We start from the raw sequence: 12,819 nt of genomic DNA, 5'->3' as shown, positions 1-12,819 counted from the left end.
CACACACACACACACACACACACACACACACACACACACACACACACGACAGACCACTGCTTCCTGTGTATGTTATTGGTAAATGATACCGAATAAAATTTGTAATTATATTTTGCTGAAGAGAACTACATGTGATTTTACCTCGGAATCACAATATCATAAACATTTGGAGTTTAATAAGAAAAATGATGTAAACTAGGCTCTTCAGAACAAAAAACAAAACAAAAAAAAGGTCACACAGTGATGTGGATAAGGCAAGGGCTTTTTAATGCATTAAGATCTAAATTGGAGAGATGCAGTGATAGCTGGCTCCATCATCCATACGTATGGATGTATGTGTGTAAAGCAGTCCCTCTGTGGTATGAGGAGGTTGATGCAACCTTGCAAAATTAAAATCAGTGGGGTTTTTTGTTGTTGTTTTGACACAGTTAGCAACATTTGCACTCAGAGGTAGTGTGTGCCCCTTATAATCAGAAATATTCAGCTGATAAACTCTGAGAGATGAATGAAAGCTTAACTGACTCACAAAACTAAGGCAAAGCAAACAGCTAGATTGTTTGCACTGGTAGGGCAGTGGATCTTTTGGGAATGTTGGGTCAATTTTCAGTCAGAAAAAAATAAAAACAATTTCCTATTATCCAATTCAAATCATCCCATTTGTAAGAGGAAATATTTTCCATTTCATTTTCAGCCTACAACTGAAAACACAGTCATGTTTTTAGCTGAATATAAGGCTACAGCCTGCAGCCTATTACCTCTGGAAGATTGGAAACAGGGGAAAGCAGCTCGTATATGTATCAGCAAAAATAACAAAATCTGACAACCAGCAACTTCAAGATTAACAGTATTAACAATGAACAATGCATATCAATCTTCAATCTGTTAGAATTAACTCTATGGTTTAATGAGAGAATTACTTCTTAAACTTGGTTTAAGCCATAAACCAGTGACTTCCCCAAGTCTTCACTGGCTTGAAAGAACATTTTTTTTTCCTAAATTGTCAAAACATTGAAGGTCATAAGTATTTTTTCCCCAAATCAGATTGCTCCCATTTTTCAAATTAATCTTACTAGGTTTTGATGAGTTTAGCCAATTAGCGAAATTACTGGACACGTCATTCCAACCTGTAACAGTGAGAGGCGTGTAATTTAGCAAAGAACGCAGCAGCTGCAGTGGCAAATCTGAATGGCAGGTCAAGATGCATTCACGCTGAGGTTAGAGCAAGGGCAGATCGAGTGAAGAGCCTATACGTTAGTCCCGGCTGAAGTTCATTACTGGCAGGAATAAAGAACAGCTGGTAAAACATCATTTGGCATTTGAGGTAGTACATGTGTGCATGTTCCTCAGGCCAACATTGGAGTTATCAATGCTTGAGTAATTTTGAGTAAACAAGAGGGTAAAATCAATAATAAAGAAAAGTAAACATCGTCCCAAATTTTCCATAGGGCTATTGTTATCTTTTTTTCTTAAAATATTATTTAGCTTGTTTAATTTTATATTTAACATTAAAAAAAAAAAAAACAAATCCAAGTGACAAGATTACCTCATAAAAACATAGCCGATGTCTCTCCATTGCAGAATGTGCGCCCTATGCGGAATAACTCATCCATTCAGAAAAACTAATCACAAATATGAATCATAATGTTTACTAGAGTGCGAGTGCCTTTCACAGCGTCCATAGGAATGGTGAGAGCTTGTTAATGAGGCTGAACCGCAGAGGGATGGGAGTAACGTGGGCTGCGATGCTCGGAGGGGAACTTGGATTTTTCTGTGAAATACAGATAAGCAAAGCCCTCATGCTCTGTCTGCACGCCGCCTGTTTCTGCATCAGTACAGCCAAAGGGGAAAACGTTCACTTAATTAAATCAATTAGAGCATGAAGGGCCTGTCGAAGCCTCCGCAGAAAAACAACAGGATGGAATAAACTCACAAAAAGTTCAAGTTTTTCCATGAGCCATATAAATTTATCTTCATTTCACAACTTTTAGATGTCGAAGTCATGCAAATGGTCTGAATAAGATGGTGCTGTGGCCTTTAATTAGTCTTTTAAATTCTTTCTAATCTGAGACATAAGGGGTAAAGGGCGCATCAGTATTTGATCACTAATTTTTTTGGTGTACTTATAGTTATTTTCACTTTTGATCAATCTAATGAAATTTTAGAGATGCACAAATATTGATCTAAAACATAAAATGTGACTTTTTATTTATGTCATTATTTGCACTCAAAGTAAGATGTCAAACTTTTGTCCAAAGTTTTAAACTCTTACAGTAAAGTGTTGGGTTTCACCTTCGCTCAGATTCTCTCTCCACAGCCCAAGTAGCAATTTTCTGCTATGCAATCTGAACCCCATACCTGCTTAAGGAACATGTGGGACAGCAGTGGACTCTTGATTACTGTTTAATGAGCAGTTCACTGGAAGGTTTATAAATTTAAGGTCATATTTCTCCACAGAGTGAAGCGAAGCTGAAATCATAGTCTGCATGGGTAATCTCCCTGAAGACCTCAGAAGCTTTACATCTCCCAACCCTCAAATCTCCATCTATATCCATCATTTCAGTAAGAAAACCTGCCAACGTATTGCCTCAAACTCGATAGCTGTCTGCAGAAATATGCCGTCTTCTCTTCTGTTTTTAAAATACAATATAATGTCCCTAACTTGCACTCAAACTTGCAACTCAGGTCTTAACCTCAAACTGCAAAAAAGTGTGCAGTTTTGACTCTGTGGATAAGAGTATGCAAAACTGAGAAACTGTGCAATCGTACTCTAACCAGCTTTACTCTTTCACAGCCTCCCCTCCCTCCAGCACTCACCCCTGCCACCTCCCTTTCATCACAGAGCAGGATTAGGCCTGATGCCCAGTGGTGACACAAGGACACTGAAGCCAACAGACTGTTAGATCAGTTGTTGGGCATGAATTAGGAACTCGAACCGGGTGGAAGGGGATGGAGCTAGGAGGTGATGACAGAAATGAAGGACAAGAAGGAGAGACTAGACAAACTCAAGGAACAAAAGAGGAACACAGGAAAGACAACAGTAAGTCTAAACTACTGAGTAAAGTCATCAAAAAAAAAAAAAAAAGAAAAAAAAAAAAAGAAAAAGAAGAAGAAGCCAAAAGCGACAGCCTGGGGTGTGGTGTCCACTAGACACTAAATGTTTAGATGCTGATGTTTCAACAGGTGATGTTTCTCATGGCTTTGTTAGCCTATCATAAAGTAATATAAATAAAGATGTAGTGCTACAGGCATGAAAGTCTGATGTTGTAGTTATAAAGTAAACTCTGGGCAAAACTTAAAACAACATAAAGCAAAAAACAGACTTCAGATAATACTATACACTGGTAAATCTCATTAATCTGACCCATCTTCATTACAGTAAAGACTTTAAGTCTTATTTATATAGACTAGGACCCAATGCATCAAATGTACTCAGTTAACAATTTAACAGAACAAACAACATGAAAGGTGTTTGTTGGTTTTGGAGAGGTCTGTGTGAGCGTTTAAGTCACACAAACTCTCTTGTGCTCTGTGATGTTTATGGACCTGGGCTGGTGGTGAAATGTGGAAAAAGCCTGATGTTCCAACACCATCCTCTGTGCAGAAAGAAGTAGTCTGTTTGTCACTCCAAAGGGCTTTTTGTTTTGTTGTGGGTTTTTTTTTTTTTAATCCTCTACAGGTATTATTGCCGTTTATGGCATTTTTAGAAAACAGTGAGCTTTTTTCTTTTTAGTGAGCTGAGACCTTCAGCTATAGCAGACACTTCTCTTACAGGTAGGTACTAAGTTTGAGCGATTGGACGAATATATCAACGATAGGCCGAGCCTTTCACCAATCGTTTTTACAAGAGCAATTTATTCATCTGTCTATCCATCCATCCATCTGCCCATGAGTAAGTTTGCTAATAATGTTGGTAGAAGCTAAGAGAAGCAGTCAACGGAAAAAAATAAAATAAATAATAGCGCTATTTTAACAGCACCCTCTTCCAGCTGCGAACAAATGCACCCTTCTCAGAGTGCGCCCAAATGCAGCGATTCATTTACTCAAACTCATAAAAGAAAGAAGGAAAGGCAGTACACAAAAAAAAGTAAGTTAAAAATCCAATCATCTCTTCTAGCAGACATTTTAAAAAGACAATCTGACGTAAAGTATTTGGCGCATCTCAAATAAATTAATAAACGAATAATCCAAAAAAGTAGCTATATTATTGCTGAAACAAACAAGAAAAGGTGGTCAAATATTCCCACCAAACAAAACGTATAAATTCTAAACACGCAAATCAGTGTGTGCATGATTACATTGCTCCACCTATCAAAAAGTCACCTTCGCAATTATATTGCCTATTGTCGGTTAGTAGACTTACTATTCAGTTGGAAAAGTTTTACATATTGCCCAACCTTAGTAGGTACACACCTACCTGTTAACAAAGAATCATTCTATCTTGATGATGAGATACAAATGTTACTAGATCTGTTAGAATAAAGCCTCGTGCCTAGGTTATACTGTTACAGACACTTACAGCGGCCGATCACTCATTCTGTTATACTTTTTTGAAGTCAAGGCCCGTGTGACTGGAGTCTTAAATTGCCAATGGGATTGCAGCAGACATGTTCAGATGCCATCAGATTAACAGAAAGAGAGGAATGAATGTCTACATTTTGGCTTCCAAAGAGAAGAAATAATAACCACGATAGACCAATACATTTTAAACATTCAGTTTAGCTATAAAACTCAAAGTTGAAACTCCCACATTTTTTTCCAGGTGCAGCTAAGATTACTAAAGAAGAGTTTTAATCAGTAAGATACATATACACTTTACTTGGTGTAGATGTATTTTGTGTCAAAGTTTATAAAGTTGAACCTGTTAAAGGAACTTTAACAGTTGCCTTTATCTCTGAATTGCTTAGGATCTCTCCCATGGTTCACCCACAACTGCATGCAACATTAACCGTCAAGTGCAGGATCTCTATTGTTTGCTGGGCCTACCACAGCCATAAACAGTATAAAACAGACACAGCTTCCATGTTGGTGAAATAAAGCCAATGCGGAAGTCCCTAACAATCTGCATCTATCTGGAAGACACCAGATGGTGATAGCTCCAGTTACAAAGAGATTTATGGTTCTATAAAAGTCTATGGGAAAGGGTTTTTCATGCAAAATCATTGCACAGAATAAGCAACACCTCGGACCAGATGTAGCACACTAAGATAAGGAAGGGGAAATTCTTATGATTCTTATGATGATCACTTTATACACTAACAATATTTGTGCATAACTTAACTTTCCATTTTTCAATATTTGTTCAAATAAACCACATTGTGCTAAAGTGACCGGCTGACACTTCCATCCCAGAGCCATGTTGATAATAACATTGAAAAAACAGAAGAGAAGAAAAAAAAAAAAAAAAACATTGATGGGCTGCAGTGACGTGGTTTGAAGGAAATAACACCAACTTTAAAAACAAACAAAACCTAAATGAAGAAAGATTATATTTCACCAACAAGACCACACACACACACACACACACACACACACACACACACACACACACACACACACACACACACACACACCTATTCGGACAACTATTCCCCAGATTACAGATGATTACAATGACAATGAGATGGCCTTCATCTTGCTTCCATCATGATTCTCTTCAGAAGCATTGCTCAGTGTCTTCTCACAGCATTTATTAATTCCTTCTTCACTCCTAGTAAGCCTTTTCCCTGAGGGACACGAAATGTTATGCTTTCCACATGAAAAAAAAAAAAAAAATCCTTTTCCATGGATGTTTCCCCCTGCTGTAGGCTCCTGAAAATATTGCTGGAAATAAATTTCTATTAGGGCTGGGCCATATCATACCGTTCACGGTAATACTGGTATAATGTTGGGCAATGATAAGAAAATGAAATATCGCGATAGAATATGGGTAAAACGCGCATGTGCAGTGCCTTTGTTTTCATACACAGATGGCGGGAAAAGTATGGCGGTGACGGAGAATGAGAAGGGGGAAAGCGGATCGTTGAATGAAACAGATAAACCAGAATTGGTTTGTAAAAATGCTGCAACTTCAGTGGTGTGGAACTGGTTTAGCTTTCGTCCGTCAGATACACAACAAAGCACTATTTTTGGTAGCGCATGCTAGCGGGCCGTCGTTATTACAGTGTTTTTTGGAAAATACGGCACACTTAAATTCAATCCTTAGATTTTTCTGAAAATCGACAGTACCCCTTATAATCCCGTGTGCCTTATGTATGAATTCTGGTTGTGTTTACTGACCTCGAAACGATTTTATGTCGTACACGGTGCTCAAAAATCTGTCAAATGTTTTAGTACTACTTTGCTAAGCTACGAAGCCGTACCGCTTGATGGATTGTCGGAGCATTACCGCTATCGTAGTCAGGAGCCTCATGGAGTGACACATACTGTGCTTCAATATAATATTACCGTATTGTGTGTGTATAACCCCTTTTTAAGTTTTGTGGATATTATGCATGGTTATGGTGAGGACATGTCGGCCAATTTCCACTGGAAATTCCTTTTGGTTAAACTGTCAGCAAGGAAAGTTATATCGTTATAGCAAATTTTCAAATTTATTTCGTGATAAATATTTTTGGTCATATCGCTCTGCTCTAAATTTCTATTATTTTGTTTGGGAGGTCTACACAGAAACCTGTGTCTTACACTTTCTTCACAACGTTCCATACAATGTGAAGAAAGTGTAAATAAAATTACCCTCACTCTCCAAGAGACAGTCCATGTAATATAGGTCATAAAATAAAAGGGGATGATGCAATAGGCTTTAGAACCCTTTTCTCACAGCAGGCATAAACGATATAGTTCGCCTGCACTCGAAATCTTAAATCATTTAACTACCACTTATGTTATTAGACTATAAATGATTCATTGCTACATTACAGACAATTTAAGATCGCATATGATCGACTCAGCGCCTTCTCTTAAAAAAAAGAGAGAGAAAAAAAGACCACTTCAAGTACAAATCACATAAATCAGCAAAATGAGAAAGAAGCAAAGCATCACTTGCTCGGAACAAAGTCATTTTCCACTGGCTTCCACTCAAAACAACAGAGGAACAAAATATTGTGTGGGCACAGCGCGGCAGTATGCAAGGGATTTTTTTTTTAAAGGCCCATTAGGCATATACAAGAAAGACAAGCAGAGTAATTAGTCACAGCTCATAAAAGTGCAATCAAATACACAGAAGAAAGAGGATTTGGATTAGTATCTCGTATGTAAGAAGATAAAAAATGCAGCTCAAATGACAAACGTGCACATGTTCCAAGTTTGATAGTGGAAGTTAAGACATGCAGACGAAAAATAGCAATTTGTCACTAAATGCAAGGGCGATCTACATGCTTGTATATATATCAACATCACATATACTAAGAAATATTCATATTATATTATTTTCTCTAAATCGGCACCAAACGTTTATACAATACCGCCTCATCTGACGTCCAGAATATTTTGTTCAACACTTGCTACGAGCTGCCTTCATATCAACTTCAAGTGACAAAGCTCATGCAAGGTGGAAACAAACAAAGTCATATATTAACACCAGTGTTTGTTCTTTCTATCAGATTGGATATGTGGTTAATCATTACCTGTTGTCCAGGTTGCTTCATTCACTTAGACACATTATGGTAGGAAAAACCATGCATGTTTTAATACCCCAATACTAAATCACACACTGGTTAAAAAAAAATGCTTCAGTTCATCTCGAGCATTTAACACTTGGCAGACTATTATAGGGGAAGTTCCCACAGATTGACTCTTAAAATGTTTGACTTTATTAATTGATGATGGCTGCCTGAACGCACCATTGGTTTCAGTCTCTGCAGCACATGGAGCCAATTTAATGTGTGTCATTTTGAAAAGGGCTCTTCTACAAGTCCAGCTTATAATGAAACATGTCAATTATAAATTCTTGAAAGGAGAGGTAATGAAAGACTGCTTTAAATGATGCGATTGGAGCAACCAGCCAAAAAAAGAAAAAGGAAAAAAAAGTCCCAAATAATTGGTTTACAAAGACTTTAAAGAGGGAAAAAAGCAGCATCTGCAAAATTGACTTAATCAACTTTACATTAAAATGACAGAATTGCTTAACATGTGCACACACTTGGTAATCAATGATTCCTTCAAAATGTACCTATAAAACATAAAAAATGCCTTAGATCGAAACCTCATTTAAAAGCATGCATGCAACAGGATACAGCAGGGTTGCAACAATTATCTGACTCACTTCTACATTACTTTTTCAGTTATAACTGTTTATAAGTCGTAAAATTGAAAAAAAAAAAGAGGCATGGCGTGAGTTATTTTAATACCGCTTTTTTTTGTCTGCCAATCAAAAATACAATAATATTCAGCTTACAATCATAGAGGATCAAGAAATGCAGCAAATATGCACTGTGAGGTGGAATCAGACCCAAATTACCCGATCACCGTAATTCCCATAACTAATAGTTTCAGGTCAAATTTAGGGTTTAACTGAACCACCACATAATCTACAACACTCATACTAAATGTTACTTGAGTGTGAAGTCAGCCCGAAAAGCTCACCTTTCCAGTGAGTACATGCAGTTACTGCACTTCTCGGTATCATTAGCAGTCTTTCTAGTTTTAGTCATGTTTCTGATATGCTGGAAATGCAAAGCACTGAAACTCGCGTTCTCTCTTTGCTTTGTGATGTAATGGAAGTTTATGCAATTCACACTTTATCGCTCCATTATTGCACATGCCTACACGGCATACCTGTTCATTTCTGAGTGAACCTTGTCCTAGACTCAGAGCTAACATGGTGCTCTTGTCAGAGGGTGTGTCGGCAGAATAGGTGTGCCACGCAAGTGTACCTGCATGTTGAAAAAAAGAAAAAAGAGAAACTGTGCTTTCTTATAACCTCAGTCCTTGCATTTGCATGCAAGTGCAAATTTCTCCCCGTCTTCTAGAATAAAGGGGACTTTACTTATGGACAATAACTGCCACAGCAAGACAGACAATGCATGCTATTCTCTGCTGCTATTGATGAGGAGGACGCACGGTGTAGTTACCATGAAAAGCCACTAGACATTCAACATTGACAATCTCGGCATGTGGCACCAGTCGCCAGTCTATGGTGTTTTGGCAAATGTGGTTCATTGTGTAAGCCACTGCGTTTTTAAATAGGCCTGCTGACAAACGCAGCTCATTGTAAATGTAAAAAGAATGACAGGAAATTGTGTGTGGGGTTTTATTAATCAGAGATATAAATGCGAGAAATTACTCAAACAAGAGCAGATGCCTGAGAAAACAGTCTAAAGGACCTGCCTGAGGATTGCTTGAGTAGCTTGCGCTTACAGGCCTTTAAGAAGTGGCTCCGCAAAAAAAATACTAAACGGTAAAGTTGATAAATTGGAAACCATTTGTTCTGACTCTAAAAATGAAAAAAGAAAAATATCACTGTTTGTGTGGCTCGTTAACAGCAACCACTCAAACGCAAGGAAAAACCGAGGCTGTAGCACACAGCGTCCAGTGAAACCACCTCTGAGTGGACAAAGACCCAGCGTCAAACCTACAAAGTGGCACGAGCAAGCTGCCGTTTTTCTTTACCCCAACTTTTACCTCAGCTTGTAATTACATTTTTCCCGGTCAAATTTAACTGAAAACGGTCGTTTAAGCAGCACTGAAATGGCCAAAGCAACCAGTCCAACTGCACCAACTTAACACAGTTCATTTGCGGTTACAAGGCTTACCTTAGTGTTCACTCCAGTGAGAATGGGCAAACAGCGACACGCTCAACAACAAACCCCGAACCAGAACCCGCCAATCAAATTGTAAGTTAGGGAGCCCGCGCGAAAGCCGCGAAAATAACCTCCTACATCCACATAACCACCGGTTTCTCTATTTTTCTTTCTTTTAAAACAAGAACCGAGCATGAAGTGTCCGACCTATTATAGCTTGTTTTTTTCCGTCGCAGGCTGACTGCCTCCACCTCAAGCACTCGTTTCAAGCTCAGTCTACGGGGCTGCCAACTTCCGCTCTTTGCTTTCAAAATAAAATACCTCTGGGCGTAGAGACGTTGCAGTCAAACGAGACTGAATTTGAAGTCCGGAGGAGATGGTGACAGAAATGTAACTTCCAGGTGGGAAAAATGGGCTTTTATTAAATATCTTTAGATTTTTAAAGTTTTCTTTTAAGTTTTTAAATCATATATGTCTTATGTTTCGGTTTATGGCTTTTTTTTTTTATCTCAAAGTAACCAATAGTTTTATTTAATAAGTTGATTCAGATGATTCGTCAGGATATCTGCCCTTAAAGGTGTCTGGAGGCTTCACAAAACTTTGTTTCCAGAGGAATTCTGGTTCTTCTCCTTCAGCCGGCTGCTCCTTTTAGAGCGTCACCACATCAGATGCTCTGACTCCATCTCACCCTATCACTGACAACCTCCTCTGTCACACAACCACCTTCACTACATCCACAAATCTTCTCTGTCATCTTCCTCTTTTCATATACAGTAGCCTTTGTTCAATCTACCACCTATCCCTCCTCTGTACATGTCCAAACTCTCTCAGCATTGCCTCTCTAACTCTCTTTCCAAACTTGTCCATGGACTTACCTGGTGAGTCACAATGAAAATTTTAACATTTCCAAACCACACATAACAGCAGGTCTCACTACCCTCCCAAGGTGGCTGTGGCTTAGGAGGTAGAGTAGCGCCAGAGTGTTCTTGGATAAGATACTGAACCCTGAATTTCTCCTGATGTTCATCAGAGTGTGAATGCTAGATAAAAAACAATTAGATGGAGAGAAAAAAGCGCTTGTATGTGTGTGAATGAGACATGTTGTGAAATGTACTAATAAAAACCTGTCCATTTATTTTTTATTGTAAACCTTCCTTGTTTGCATGTTCACCTTTCCACCTGTCTTTGACTTTTTACGACGACTTATGAATATATCATGTCAACCCCCAAATTATTTATTAATTGAACATGAAACAGCTAAATGTGAAAAGAAATGCAAGAAGGATGCAAATAAAGATTATGAATTTGAAAATATTTTATTGTCTATTTTAATTTTTATTCAATCTGCTGTTATTCATTTTTGCGCCTACAATTTTCAAGGACATTTTGCTCCTCTGTGTGAGCTAAGATGCATAATGCTTTTATTTGGAAGACAAATTCCCTAACTTCCGGTTTGATTTCGTTGAGCGCACTCAGCTTGATCGCCGGTCCCCTTGGTGACGTCACCCACACCGGGACTCGTACAGGACAACGCCGAGAGAAAGGGAGAAAATGTGGGGTACTGTGTCGCCCCTTGGCGACCACACTGGGAAATCTGATGTATTTTATTTTATTTTTTTACATGAAAAGTGATTTTTTTTTTCAAAGCCTGCAAGTAATTATCTTGAGTAAACTCATAAACAAAAACTTTGTATTGATGAGTTCATCAAAAAGTCCCTCCTCGCCCGTCAACTATGTGATTAATCATTAATCATCATTCGTCGTATTACACTTAAGTAAACTTCATTGTTCACACACTAAATTTAGACTTTGTGCGGTTGCTTTCTCACCTGTGTATTCCTTCTCACTGTTTTCATCACTCAGATGGTGTGCTATTTACTACTGTGCCATATACTAATCATCCCGCACACTTGTAACTGTTAAAAATAACACGAGGCGGAAAAAAAGTTGCATTTAGCTCATGTTAGAATTAAAAACAGTCACACACCTTGACACTTCAGAGGTCCAATGAGCAAGTCTGATATTTACCAGTACTTGGGTTGAGTAATCAAAGAGCAATCAGATTAAAGGCACCCCCCCATGTTTTATTTTGTTTCCCAGACACACCTAACCTACAGTGTATGACCTCATGAGTGCTGACAAGGCCACATTTTCATGAGTACACCTTGAGCACGAGTAACTGGTTGCATAATAACAGGTTGGTTTTTACATCCAATCAAAACAAGTCAGTCCTAAGATGGTAATAAAAGAAAGCTGCACTGAATCTTAAAGTGATGCTGATCTAATTTAAAAATGGAGTCCCTACTGAAGTGTCCAAAGTGTCCCGTATTTCCTTGCTCAGTATCCCACGGTGATTTGCTGTTATAGGCACCATTCGAAATCAAATAATGTCTTAAATCTAATTTTGTCATGAGAATTAGAGCTGTGGCCAAAAGCCAGAATTAAGTCAATATCTCTACTGACTTCTTCTCAGCTATATACTTCATGTCAATTTTATGACAGATTGTGGGTCATGCAAGAAAAAATAAAATAGTATCGCCATTTTGCATGCTGTAAAAGTGCAGTCTCACATTAAGACTACATCCTGTGTGTCTGACTACTACACATTTGTAATTTATGACTGGATTTGGATCCTACTCAAAACACAGTTTTCATAGCCAAAACCTTCTGTTCCTACTAATCTCTTATATGCAATATCCATCTGTTTTAACAGTTCAGTTGGCCCAAATCCACAGATGCTGATTCATTTATGCGTACCTCGTTCCACTGCACCTCCACACGTCCCTATTAATTCCTGCAATGTAAAGCGAAGCAGTTACCTGTAAACGCCTTTTGACACTCATCTCAGCAGGCCCAAGCGACACTTTTTGTATTTATTTCAAGTGTGCAGTGAGAGTGAAAATAACACTGCACATGTATAGAGAGGCTCTTGAAGCATTGGATTTCCTGTCACAAGGGGGCAGAACATCCTTGGAAGAAATGCATATCCACTAATGATATGCCAAAAGCTTTAATGTGCCCTAAATGCTGCAGCAGATCAGATACAGTCCACCAAAAGTATCAGGATGGCCGCCTGCATCGT

General features: G+C 38.4%; 1 protein-coding gene across 2 annotated transcripts in view; it reads right to left on the bottom strand.

Annotated features, from left to right (window-relative positions):
- The window catches only part of nck2a (NCK adaptor protein 2a), a 41,097-nt gene extending 31,062 nt beyond the window's left edge, over positions 1-10,035 (bottom strand). The window contains exon 1 of one of the 2 annotated variants that reach the window (XM_005945096.3): positions 9,750-10,035. The gene's annotated coding sequence lies outside the window, so the exon portion shown is untranslated. The remainder of the gene's footprint in view (positions 1-9,749) is intronic. The other variant, XM_005945097.3, reaches the window with a different exon arrangement.
- Between the last annotated feature and the right edge of the window lie 2,784 nt (positions 10,036-12,819).

The sequence above is a fragment of the Haplochromis burtoni genome, unplaced genomic scaffold (genome assembly GCF_018398535.1).
Source record: "Haplochromis burtoni strain Fernald_Lab_line unplaced genomic scaffold, NCSU_Asbu1 Contig_432, whole genome shotgun sequence".
Lineage (NCBI taxonomy): Eukaryota > Metazoa > Chordata > Actinopteri > Cichliformes > Cichlidae > Haplochromis > Haplochromis burtoni.
Note: the sequence above shows the minus strand (reverse complement) of the source record. Positions and strands in the feature narration are given on the sequence as shown.